Source organism: Aquarana catesbeiana, linkage group LG01 (assembly GCF_042186555.1).
Source record: "Aquarana catesbeiana isolate 2022-GZ linkage group LG01, ASM4218655v1, whole genome shotgun sequence".
NCBI classification, from domain to species: Eukaryota; Metazoa; Chordata; class Amphibia; order Anura; family Ranidae; genus Aquarana; species Aquarana catesbeiana.
In genome coordinates, this window is record NC_133324.1 from 323,542,795 (window position 1) to 323,555,129 (window position 12,335).

Below are 12,335 nucleotides of genomic sequence, written 5' to 3' on the forward strand. Positions count from 1 at the left end.
ATAACATGATTGCCACCTATGTAGCATGGAAGATGATCCCCCAGATGTGTCAGATCATTAAAAAGCCTGTGCTAGGAAGGTACTCACTGTGGATTCATCTAGTAGCCGGTGATTAGAACATACATTGTGGCTTGGGGTCTGAGCACCCTTGTGAGCTGTTGTGCTGATGGTGGGGGCGCAGTGCTCCTGTACTTGTAGAAGGGATGGAGGAGGCTGACATGTATGTGCCCCCCTTCCCTCCCCCCCCCCATTAGTGCCGGGTGGGTGTGCTCAGGTAGGCAATCTTGCTGCGGTGGTTTCTAGTGGCTGTCATGTGTATTGATGATGGGCTTCTGTAGTTCAGATCCAGGTCCTCTGTTGGAGAACAGTGCAATCTCCCAAGGGGTGGGGGGTGATCAGGGCTAAGTTTGCCTGATCAATAAGGGGGTGGGTAGGGGGGGGGGCTTTATACCTGATCAGTAGAAGACCTGCAGGTTTGCCCCCCAGTAGAGGCAGGGGCTCCTCTTCTATGTGTGATCCTGATCCTCCTGACACCATCTGCTGCCTCTCTGGGTGACTGTCATTCTCATACCTCCCCTGTACCTCTTACCTCCATCCCTCCCTCCCCACCACTCTACAACATGAGCAGTAGCGGAGTCCTCCCTGTGCTGCTGCTGGCTCAGCCGGAGCCTCCTATTCCCTATGTGTGTGTATGTGTGTGTATGTGTGTGTGTCAGTCCTTCCCTCTGCATCCCTCTCCCGATGAATGTCTGGATGGCTCAGCACTGCTGCCTCTGCCTTTACTCCGGGGACATACAAATACCGATTGTACAGACCAAGAAAGGGGAGCACAGCAGAGGGAGGGGGGGCATTGCATGCTGACATTGCTGCAAGCACTTCTAATGAATCCATAGTCACAGATCGCAGGACAATCTGCAAAACTCGCACATGGCGATTTTATTAGGAAATGAGCACCCCCGGTAATTTAAATGCAGCCTGCATCAGATCTAAAGGCATTTTATATATATATATATATATACATATATATATATATATATATATATATATATATATATATATATATATATATATATATATATATATATATATATATATATATATATATATATATATAGCTGGATCTATAACACAGCCAGGAACAGGGAGACATTGCACCCATCAGATGATGCCCTGGCAGGCTGGCATATTGCTGCTATAAGGGGGTGCGTTAATAAAGCACACACTTCTTGCTCCGCTGTCACCAGATCTGACAGCTGACACGCCCCTTTCTGGTTAGAGTGCTGCAAGTAGGACGTGTTGCTGCGCTCTGTACACAGCGCTGGTGGTGGGTGGGGAGGAGAATCACAATCTGTTTTCCTCCTGGAGATCTAAGGGGTTAATTTTATTACTGTCTTGCAGTCATTTAGTGTTAGCACAGGCTCTTTTTTTAACCCCATTGGAAATACATGTTTGAGTTATGGGGGGTTGTCATTTCTGACCTCATTTTCAAAATGCAGATTACCTGGCTGTCTATGGTGTTGATGTACCTCCGATTTACAATGTTGTAAGTCGAGATTATTGTAATAACCATCCAAACTTTCATGTTGTGAGTTCTGACTGTCTGCTGGACATCTCTTTTATTTATTTATTACAGGTCATTTTGTAGCTCTGTCAATTTATGTAGTACTTTACATGTATATTTTGTACCCTCACATTAGTCCCTACCTCCAAGGAGCTTACAATCTAAAGTCCCTAACAGGCCTGCCACACAGGTGTCTCCATTTGACGGACTCCACCTACTAAGTGGGGGATCACTCCGCTGATCCCCACTGAGCAGGCAGATGACAGGTCCATCTCCACTTTAGTGGATGCAGGGTGCGGGGGTGCCGCCCCCCTATCCATGCATCCAGCCCCCTAATCTACATGTGGGGGTGGACGCATGGATTCCAATGGGGTTTTGTTTTTTTTGTTTTTTTGAAGCACGTGATTAGAGCCAGAGGCTCTAAAAGGCTTCAAAAAAGGGTGGGGTCGGGTTGCAGATCACTGCGCCCCAAGCCCACCCAGTTGTGTTACAATAGGGAATGAATATTCGCTATTGTCTTCCTGATTCTCCTCCCGGCCAATCAGAAAGCGGGTCCAGAGACCCGTCACCCAATTGGCTGAAAGGAGAAGGGATGCTATTGGCCTAGGAGAAGGGAGGAGGAGGGAAGAGACGCATGGTCCGTGATGCTAAGGAGGAGGACACGCAGGGGAAGCTGCCCCGCTTCACCCAGAGGAAGCACTGCCCAGGGCCTAGATGGGGTTAGTGCGGGGCTGGCGACCCATCGACTGGGGGGGGCTGAGTGTGCGGTTGACCCGACCGGGGGGGGGATGGATGCATTGCTTGCTTCCCGCTCCGAAAAAAATTATACCATAAGCAGCTACTGCTATGCTTACTGGGCAGAGCGGAAACGGACCCAGTCCTGCTCTCTTCTATAGTCCATTTTCATCAAATCATATCCAATCCGCCAGACCGATGAAAAATAGCACCACCATCCATCTGGATTTTGCAGACAGGATCAGATTGGATACAGGGGGATGTCAGCGGAAATGTCACCGCTGACATTCGCCGCTCCATACGGGAGACTGGAGGGTCTGATCAGGTCTGCCTGAAAAACTGACAGGCAGATCTGATCGGACAGCCCATGTGAAAGGGCCCTAACTCACATTCATACATACATATACTAGGGCCAATTTAGGCAGGATCCAATGAATCCCTTTTCAAATTTGTCTGAAGGAGGCCTATAGAGCAACCAATGCTCTGCTTTTTCCTCCCTGCAGCTGCTAAATGCTTGCGGGAGGGAGAGGAAGAGAAGCAAGCAATCAGTTGCTGCCGGAAGGAAAATGCAGAGCATCGGCTGCTTTATATGCCACCACTCCCATTCAGCCTGGTGACAGGTGTTTCCGGCAGCCATCGGTTGCTGGGACTTAATGCTCCGCCTCCCAGCTCATGCCAGGTAAGGTAGGATATTTACTTTCCCCAGGCTGCCCCTGCAAGGAAGCCTAGAAGACATATTCTCTGCGACAGCATATGCAGTGTCCAGGTGTCCTATTGTAAAACTGCCCCCCCCCAACCTGTCACACTGCCCCTCTGTCATACTGCTCCCCCATGTGTAACACTGCCCTCCCTGTCATACCGCCCCCCCTTCACACTGTCTCCCCTGTCAAGATGCCCCGCCACCTGTATCCCTGCCTCCCCATCATACTGTCCCCCCACCTGTCACACTGCCCCTTTATACTGCCCCCATCTGTCACACTGCCCTTGTCATACTGCCCCCCCACCTTTCACACTGCCCCTCTTCACACTGACCCCTTCACATTGCCCCCTCTGTCATACTCTCCCCCTCATGTCACACTGCCCCCTACCCGTCACACTGCCCCCCACCTGTCACATTGCTTCCCACCTGTCATACGGCCCCCCCACCTGTCATACTGCCCTCCCACCTGTCACACTGCCCCCTTCACACTGACCCGCACCTGTTACACTGCCCCCTTCGCATTGCCCCCTCTGTCATACTGACCCCCACCTGTCACACTGCCCCCCACACGCCACATTGCTCCCCTCCTGTCATACTGCCCACCACCTTTCACACTATTCCCCCATCATACTACCCCCTTCATATTGCCCCCCGTCACACTGCTCCCCCATCATACTGCCCCCCCTTTTTTGCTGCCCTCTTGTCATACTGCCCCCCCCCCCCACCTGTCACAACCCCTGATATCTCACCAAAGCCCCCAACAGGGCTCTTACATTTTTTTATAAAATAATAAAAACTAAAATTGTAAAAAAATAAACAAAATAAAATGCTAAAAGATAATAAAAAACAAAATAGTAAAATCTACTAACCCTGTACACTGCCCTAATGACCACATTAAATACTTTACTGAAAATGTCCACTGACATATTGACAACGTCCACTGTTCTACTGACTGTCACCATTTACAGTCCTACTGCCACCAGTGGCAGAACTAGGAAGGTCGCAAAGATCGCACTTGCGACTGGGCTCTGGCGTTCCACCACCATGGTGGGTCCCCAAGACAGCAGGAAGGGGGCCCATTGCAGAACATGTGAAAGGGATCAGCTGTGGGATGTTATAAAGGGCTGCGTGACAGGGGTAAAGAGCCCTGGGATCAGTGGGAAGGGCCCTCGGGCTCAGAGGGAAGGGCCCCGGCCGGGGTCAGAGGAGGGGGTCCTTTATGGTTTCTTGCACCTGAGCCCTGAAGGTTCTACTTACGCCTCTGGTGAAAGTGCTAACTACTTAGCCATTGTGCTACAACTTCATGGATTCCCTGCATGCTTGGCAGCTTCTCCTCTAATTTTTTTTAAAACAGGTATGTCTCCTCTAATGTTTACTTTCCACTTCTAAGGACTACATATCCCACGGTACCTTGCTGCTTGCAAGCAGTGAATCATATACTGACTCCACCTCCTGAAACTCCTCCTCTCAGTTCCTCTGTGCATCACAAGGCAGCTTTTTTGAAATGTGTGACACAGCAGTGCCTACCCATAAAGCATAGTGAATACATATCATAGAATTCAAGGAAGTAAATGTGTGAGGGACTTCACAAAGTAAGTGTACAAACTTTAAAGTAGAACTAAAGGCCAAACATTTTTCCCATTTTGGATAGATTAAGGGAGGGTTATAACCCTTGTAAGGTTTATTTTTGCCACCTCTGTCCCATAGCTGAGATTTCCTTTCACTTCTTGACCCAAAGGCAAAACAGAAAGTGATAGGAAATCCCTGTAAAGTAAGGGAATCCCTGGTTTTCTCCAGGGTAGCCAGAACTAGTGTCCCTGTTGGAAGATATCCCCTCTATTCCTGTTTTGGGGACAACCCAAGATTTGGGATTTTGTTTTACTTTCACTTTCAGTGATAATGATAAACAGAACAAATAGAGTGGGTGCTTCTCCCTAATAGGGACACAGACGACAATAAAAACCTGTCAGGGGTTCTACTCCTTCTCCATTCTGTTCAAAACTAAACAGAAAGTTTTGCCTTTACTGTATACTGTAAGATTGTTCGGAATAACAGAAGTAAGCTAAAAGTAATTCAAATCCATTGTGAAAAAAATATATGATATTATATTTTGACCATATATACACTTTAAAATTACATTGGTCCAGCTTAGCATATTGCATACAGGGGGGGGCGGATATTGTCAATAATGTTGAAATACAAGTTAGGAATGGGCTTATGTTAGATGTAGCTCCTGCATGGCTTGTAGAAATACATTAAAAATTAAAGAAGTAAAAAAAAAATTGGGGGCAGATTTACTAAAACTGGAGCACTCAAAACCTGGTGTAGCAGTGCATGGTAGCAAATCCGCTTCTAACTTCAGCTTGCTCAATTAAGCTTTGACAAAAAAACCTGCAAGCGGATTGGTTTCTACGCAGAGCTGCACCTGATTTTGCATGCCCCAGTTTTAGTAAATAACGCCCACGGGGTCACTCACTCTACATAGTCACCAGTCGGAGAACATCTTGTATTCTCATTTTAGATGAGATTGGGATTGTGACATCATCTGCCCCTCCTCTCTACCTCGTCCAGTATGAGAACACCTTGTATTCATTGAAAAACATACAAGCCATTCTCTAAATGGTGGAGGTGCCAAGCAAGTGACCCCCCGTGTTCAGTTTACAGACAGCATGTGGCTTGAGCAGCACCTGGAAAAGACCAGCATTGACTGTATATAACACAGGCTACTACAGTGAATTCTGCAAGCCCAGTGGCTTTCCAGATGTGAGATATGAAGAATTAGATGTAACTAAGATGGACAAATGTAATTAAAACAATAGATCATAGCTGGGAGTCACTTTAAAGTAATTGTAAAGTCTTGTTTTTTGTTTTTTTTTCTTTAATAACAAACATATTATACTTACCTCCTGTGTGCAGTTGGTTTTCACAGAGCAGCCTGGATCCTCCTCTTCTTGGGTCCCTCTTCGCTTCCCCTGGCCCTTCCCTCCTATTGAGTGCCCCCACAGCAAGTAGCTTGCTATGGGGGCACCCGAGCCGCATCACAGCTCCGCGTCACAGCTCCGCGTGTCCATTCAGACTCGGAGCCCCACCCCCTTTCTCTCCTCATTGGCTGACTGACTTTGATTGACAGCAGCGTGAGCCAATGGTGCTACGCTGCTGTCTCAGTCAATGAGGAGAGGAGTCCTGGGCAGCAGAGACACTCCTACAACATCGCTGAATAGAGATGCGGCTCAGGTATGATGGGGGGCAGAGAGGGGCTGCTGCACACGTCTTATATCTTAATGCATTAAGATAAAAAAAACTTCTGCATAACAGTAGCAGTGCAATCGGTGTGTCATAATATGGCCATTAGGCCCATGTGAATGAGGCCTTAAAGGGGTTGTAAAGGTAAAAGTTTTTTCACCTTAATGCATTCTATGAAAAAACATCTGACAATACCACCCCCCCTCCCCCAGCCCTCCCGTTTTACTTACCTGACCCCTCGAAAGTCCCGCGCTCGCTCCCGACATCCTCTTCACCGCTCAGCCTGGCCGTTGATTGGCCAGAGTGGATGGATTAAAAGCAGTGCAGCCATTGGCTCGTGCTGCTGTCAATCACATCCAATGACGCGGTGCGCCGGGGGTGGGGCCGAGTGATACAGTAAGCGGCTATGGCCACCAGCTGTATCACGGGAGCACGCCCCCAAGCACTAAACACACGAGGGAGCTTGCATGAAAGTGTTGAGTCCTTGCGGGGGGGGGGGGGGGAGCCGAGACAGCCGCCGAGGGACCCCAGAAGACCAGGTTCGGGGCCACTCTGTGCAAAACGAGCTGCACAGTGAAGGTAAGTATAACATGTTTGTTATTTAAAAAAAAATATATCTTTAGTGAACAGAGAGAAGACAAAAAAAAGAGAGATGACTATGATTTAGCCTGTGATTGTGACATACATTTTCCAGCATACTAACATTTCATCAGGCAGCAGATTTTACACAATTAGGGTTGTAAATCTTTGTGATGGTGTCCATAGAAAATCACTAAAAGGTTCTCTGTCTCTCTAATCTACATCTTAAAGGCAATTCCTCTAGTAATACAGAATGCTAATTTTCATAAAAGTTCCCACATTTTATATTCACTATAGCCCATCTCTGGGTTACATTTTTATTGTTCAAAAATGCCCCCCAGCCTAGGTTAAAAAAAAGCAGCTCAGGCTGCAGAACTCGCCTTCAGTACAGAGCTGTCCTCCACAGTACCGTTTTTTTTCACCACAAGATGTCCTTAATCTTCCATACTGAATGATGCTCAGGATTATGTGATCTATAAAACTGAACACATAAACAGTACACATGGTAAAAGTAACCCTCAGCATTGGAGTTACAATAATCCCCCTTCATTGGTGGTTAGTGGTACTTGTAGCGGTAACATAAAAACCCCTCGTGGTCAGTAGCAGGTTATCAAAACCCCTCCCCAACATTCGTTGTCAGTAGCAAACTGAAATAATACCCCCCAGCATTGGTGGTCAGTAATGAAGTGTAAAAATACTCCCCCATCCCTAGCATTGGTGGTCAGTGGCAGGATCCAGCTGTAATAATAACCTCCTCCAACATTGGTGGTCAGTGGCAGGCTCAGGCTGTAATAATAACCTCCCCCAACATTGGTGGTCAGTGGCAGGCTTATGGCCCGTACACAGGATCCGAAAATCGGATGGAAAATACGGCTTTAGAAGCGATTGCGCGATAAGCGGACCGTTAGTACAAAACTTTTATGAAAGTATGCCAATATTATCCGATCGGACAAACACGAAAATTTTTCTCGTACAATAACAGTTTGTACAATTTTTGTTTAATCAGTACAGTTGTGGTCCAAAAATACAATAGAAATACACTACAACACATGACATCACTTCTGATTTTTTTTTTTTTTTTATTCTATCGTACGAGAATTTTCGTCACTTTAGTAATCTCTCCATTTTCGATATGCGACTAGCATGCAGAAAAAAAAAGGATGATCTGTCGTCCGATTTTTGGATCCTGTGTACGGGCCATTATGCTGTAATACTTAACCCCCCCCAGCGTTGGTAGTCAGTGGCAGGCTAAAGCTGTAATAATAACCCAGCATTGGCGGTCAGTAGTTATCTTACATAAGCATATGTTCCTGCTGTTCTGCTGCCTCTACCTGTTATCCAGAACTATCTCTACTGTCCTGAGCAGATCATTCCACCACAGATCATTCCACCAAAGATCATTCCACTACAGATCATTCCACCACAGATCATTCCACCAAAGATCATTCCACTACAGATCATTCCACCACAGATCATTCCACCATAGATCATTCCACCATAGATCATTCCACCACAGATCATGCCACCAAAGATCATTCCACCACAGATCATTCTACCTCAGATCATTCCACCATAGATCATTCCACTACAGATCATTCCACCATAGATCATTCCACTACAGATCATTCCACTACAGATCATTCCACCATAGATCATTCTACCACAGATCATTCCACCATAGATCATTCCACTACAGATCATTCCACCACAGATCATTCCACCATAGATCATTCCACCACAGATCATTCCACCACAGATCATTCCACCACAGATCATTCCACCATAGATCATTCCACCACAGATCATTCCTCCATGGATCATTCCACCACGGATCATTCCACCACGGATCATTCCACCACAGATCATTCCACCACAGATCATTCCACTACAGATCATTCCACCACAGATCATTCCACCACAGATCATTCCACCACAGATCATTCCACCATAGATCATTCCACCATAGATCATTCCACCACAGATCATTCCACCATAGATCATTCCGCCAAAGATCATTCCACCACAGATCATTCCACCAGAGATCATTCCACCATCTTTCAGTGTCAGAAAAATAGGGAGCGTTCTAGTACCGGACACGCTACTGCAACTCTGCATGTCGCCATTGGCCAAACCATGGCCCTCTCCAAGTGGCAGCACCCAGGGTGGACTACCCTTAGAAATGCCACTGGTTTCTAGGTAGTATTACCCTATGGGTGGTTTTTAGGTTTCAGAACATGCCATCTTTCAAGTATAAGCTGCTAGAAAATGACAGATGAGCAAAGCGGCATGGCATGTGAAGTTGCAGTAATTTTATTTTAGAGGGTATTCCAGAAAATGTGGTTGAAATTGAATATGTGAGAATTATTTATAATTAATAGTGGCGTTTATCCTTGTATTCTTCACTTTCTTGGAGAATGGGGTTAGTAGGTGTACTGATTTGTCTGTGCAGGAAGACTATGGCTTTTTATAGCCAAAATTTTTTGTTGTATTGTTTAGCTGGTGGATATGACAGGTGCATTGAACAGCCAGTGGGTGGCAGCACATACACATATATTGGTACTGACCTATGCTGCTAGCTGCATATTGTAATACAAATATTAGTTTTATTGTAGTTTTACCTTCAAGGTTTCTGCTTGTGTTAGGCCTTACTAGGCCTGGATGCAGAAGTGTATCTAGTAACTAAATTATTTGGTTGAAGTTGTATTTTGATGTCCTGTAGTATATAGTAAACACTTTGCTTAGCTGTTTGTATATCTATTTACAGCCAGGCTCTAGGGGACTCATTATTAGAAAGCGGCATGCTTCAGATGCCAGCTGTGGAAGGCTGTATGCATTAGATTAACCATACTGAGTCTATGCAATCCCTTTTTAGATCTACCATCAACTAAATAGTACAACTACCTGATGATTTGATACAAATCAAAGGGATTGCTTAGTTTGACCTCATATTACATAGTTTTTGTAAAGCTAAAAGAGATTGTACAAAGATTTTACGAATTAGATTTTATAGTTTATAGCCAGCGTAAAGCCAGCCATAGATGGATCATATCTCAGCAGGAACCGGACAAGATTCGATCTATTTATGGGCAGGCTGGTTGCACCCAATCGATCCATCGAATTATTAACCACTTGCCGACCAGCCACCGTCATTATACTGCGGCAGGTCAGCACGATCCCGCGGGCCGTCGTAGCTATACGTCGGCTCCTTTAAGCGGGATAGCAGGCACGCGCGCGTCGCTGGAGGCACGCGCCCGCTGCACCGCGGGGGTGTCAATGCTTGTGACTGGTGGTCATGATGATCGCGGGCACAAGAGGCAGAACAGGGACGCGTGTGTGTGTACACACACAAATCCCTGTTCTGTTCTGAGAGGAGATGCAGATCGTGACTTCCTAATAGCTAGGAATCACGATCTGTCATCTCCTATAGTCAGTCTCTTCCTCCTACAGTTAGAACACACAGTCAGGGAACACAGTTAACCCTTTGATCGCACCCTAGTGTTAACCCCTTCCCTGCCAGTGACATTTATACAGTAATCAGTGTATTTTTATAGCACTGATCGCTATATAATTGTCAATCGTCCTAAAAATGTGTCAAAAGTGTCCGATGTGTCATAATGTCGCAGTCACAATAAAAATCGCAGATCACCGCCATTACTAGTAGAAAAAAATAATAATAAAAATGCCATAAATCTATCCCCTATTTTGTAGACGCGATAACTTTTGCGCAAACCAATCAATATATGCTTATTGATTTTTATTACCAAAAATATGTAGAATACATATCAGCCTAAACTGAGAAGAAAATTGGATTTAAAAAAAAAAATGGAGATATTTATTATAGCAAAAAGTACAAATATTTGTGTTTTTTTTTTTCAAAATTGGCGCTTTTTTAAATAAAATAAAAACCGCAGAGATGATCAAATACTCCCAAAAGAAAGCTCTATTTGTGGGGAAAAAGGTACGTCAATTTTGTTTGGGTATTGCATCGCACGACCGCACAATTCCCAGTTAAAGCGACGCAGTGCCATATCGCAAAAAGTGGTCTGGTCATTGAGCAGCCAAATCTTCTGGGGCTGAAGTGGCTGGGGTACAACCAACCTGTTTTGTGATTTATTATGTGCAATTACTGCCAGCGTCTATAGCTGCTAGCAGTGATCATTGTGTTCTGCCGGACAGGAAGACTCCCCACTGGCAGAAAACTATAGCACTGCGGGTGGGATTCCCCCATCAATTCTGACTGTGTGAAAGAAAAGAAAATCGAATTGTCTGTGGCTTGCCTTAGGCCTTAGCATTTTATGACAACCCCAAGAAAAAAAAGAAGAAAGGCTCATGAAAATATGGTTGGCACAATCACCATGGAAAGAGTCTGCCTAAAGACAGGTAAGTTTGTTGATTGAAATAAAGGCATTTCAGGATGTATGATTTTTTTTTTTCAAACATTGGGTCTATTTGCTTTTAATCATTTGCACAAACTCCTTAACTCCTCACCGTAATTTTCCAAATCGTTTTTTTTTACCCCAGGATCGTCACTGCTATCTGTACTTTTCCTTACTGAAGTATTTCAGGCATAAATACTGCATTACTGCCACTAGATGGCTCTGATGATCCTAGGAAATAAATCCATTAGGAAAATTACAGTGGAAATTCTTGGAACCTGTGAGAATGATTGACCTATTCAAACGTCACATTTTTGTTATACATAGACCTATAGGCTCTCTTACTTTTAATAGAACATGTGTGCACAATGAATTGACATTTTCACTACCTGCCTTTAAGTCCTACAGTGCCTTGAAAAAGTATTCATACCCCTTGAAATTTCCCACATTTTGTCATGTTACAACCAAAAACTTAAATATATTTTATTGGGATTTTATGTGATAGACCAACACAAAGTGGCACATAATTGTGAAGTGGAAGGAAAATGATAGATGTTTTGCAAAATTGTTTACAAATAAATATGTGAAAAGTGTGGCATGCATTTGTATTCAGCCCCCCTGAGTCAATACTTTGTAGAACCACCTTTCACTGCAATTACAGCTGCAAGTCTTTTGGGGGATGTCTCTACCAGCTTTGCACATCTAGAGAGAGATATTTTTGCCTATTTTTTGCAAAATAGCTCAAGCTCTGTCAGATTGGATGGAGAGCATCTGTGAACAGCAATTTTCAAGTCTTGCCATTCCATTGTAGCTCTGACTGTATGTTTAGAGTCGTTGTCCTGCTGGAAGGTGAACCTCCGCCCTAGTCTCAAGTCTTTTGCAGACTCTAACAGGTTTTCTTCTAATATTGCCCTGTATGTGGCTCCATCCATCTTCCCATCAACTCTGACCAGCTTCCCTGTGCTTGCTGAAGAAAAGCATCCCCACAACATGGTGCTGCCACCACCATGTTTCACAGTGGGGGTGGTGTGTTCAGGGTGATGTGCAGTGTTAGTTTTCCGCCACACATAGCGTCTTGCTTTTAGGCCAAAAAGTTCAATTTTGGTTTCATCTGACCAGAGCACCTTCTTCCACATGTTTG

At 45.0% G+C, this 12,335-nt stretch overlaps 1 protein-coding gene across 2 annotated transcripts in view; it reads right to left on the reverse strand.

The window, feature by feature from the left end:
* The window catches only part of DTX1 (deltex E3 ubiquitin ligase 1), a 106,903-nt gene extending 106,092 nt beyond the window's left edge, over positions 1-811 (reverse strand). The window contains exon 1 of one of the 2 annotated variants that reach the window (XM_073630490.1): positions 452-811. The gene's annotated coding sequence lies outside the window, so the exon portion shown is untranslated. The other variant, XM_073630481.1, reaches the window with a different exon arrangement.
* Between the last annotated feature and the right edge of the window lie 11,524 nt (positions 812-12,335).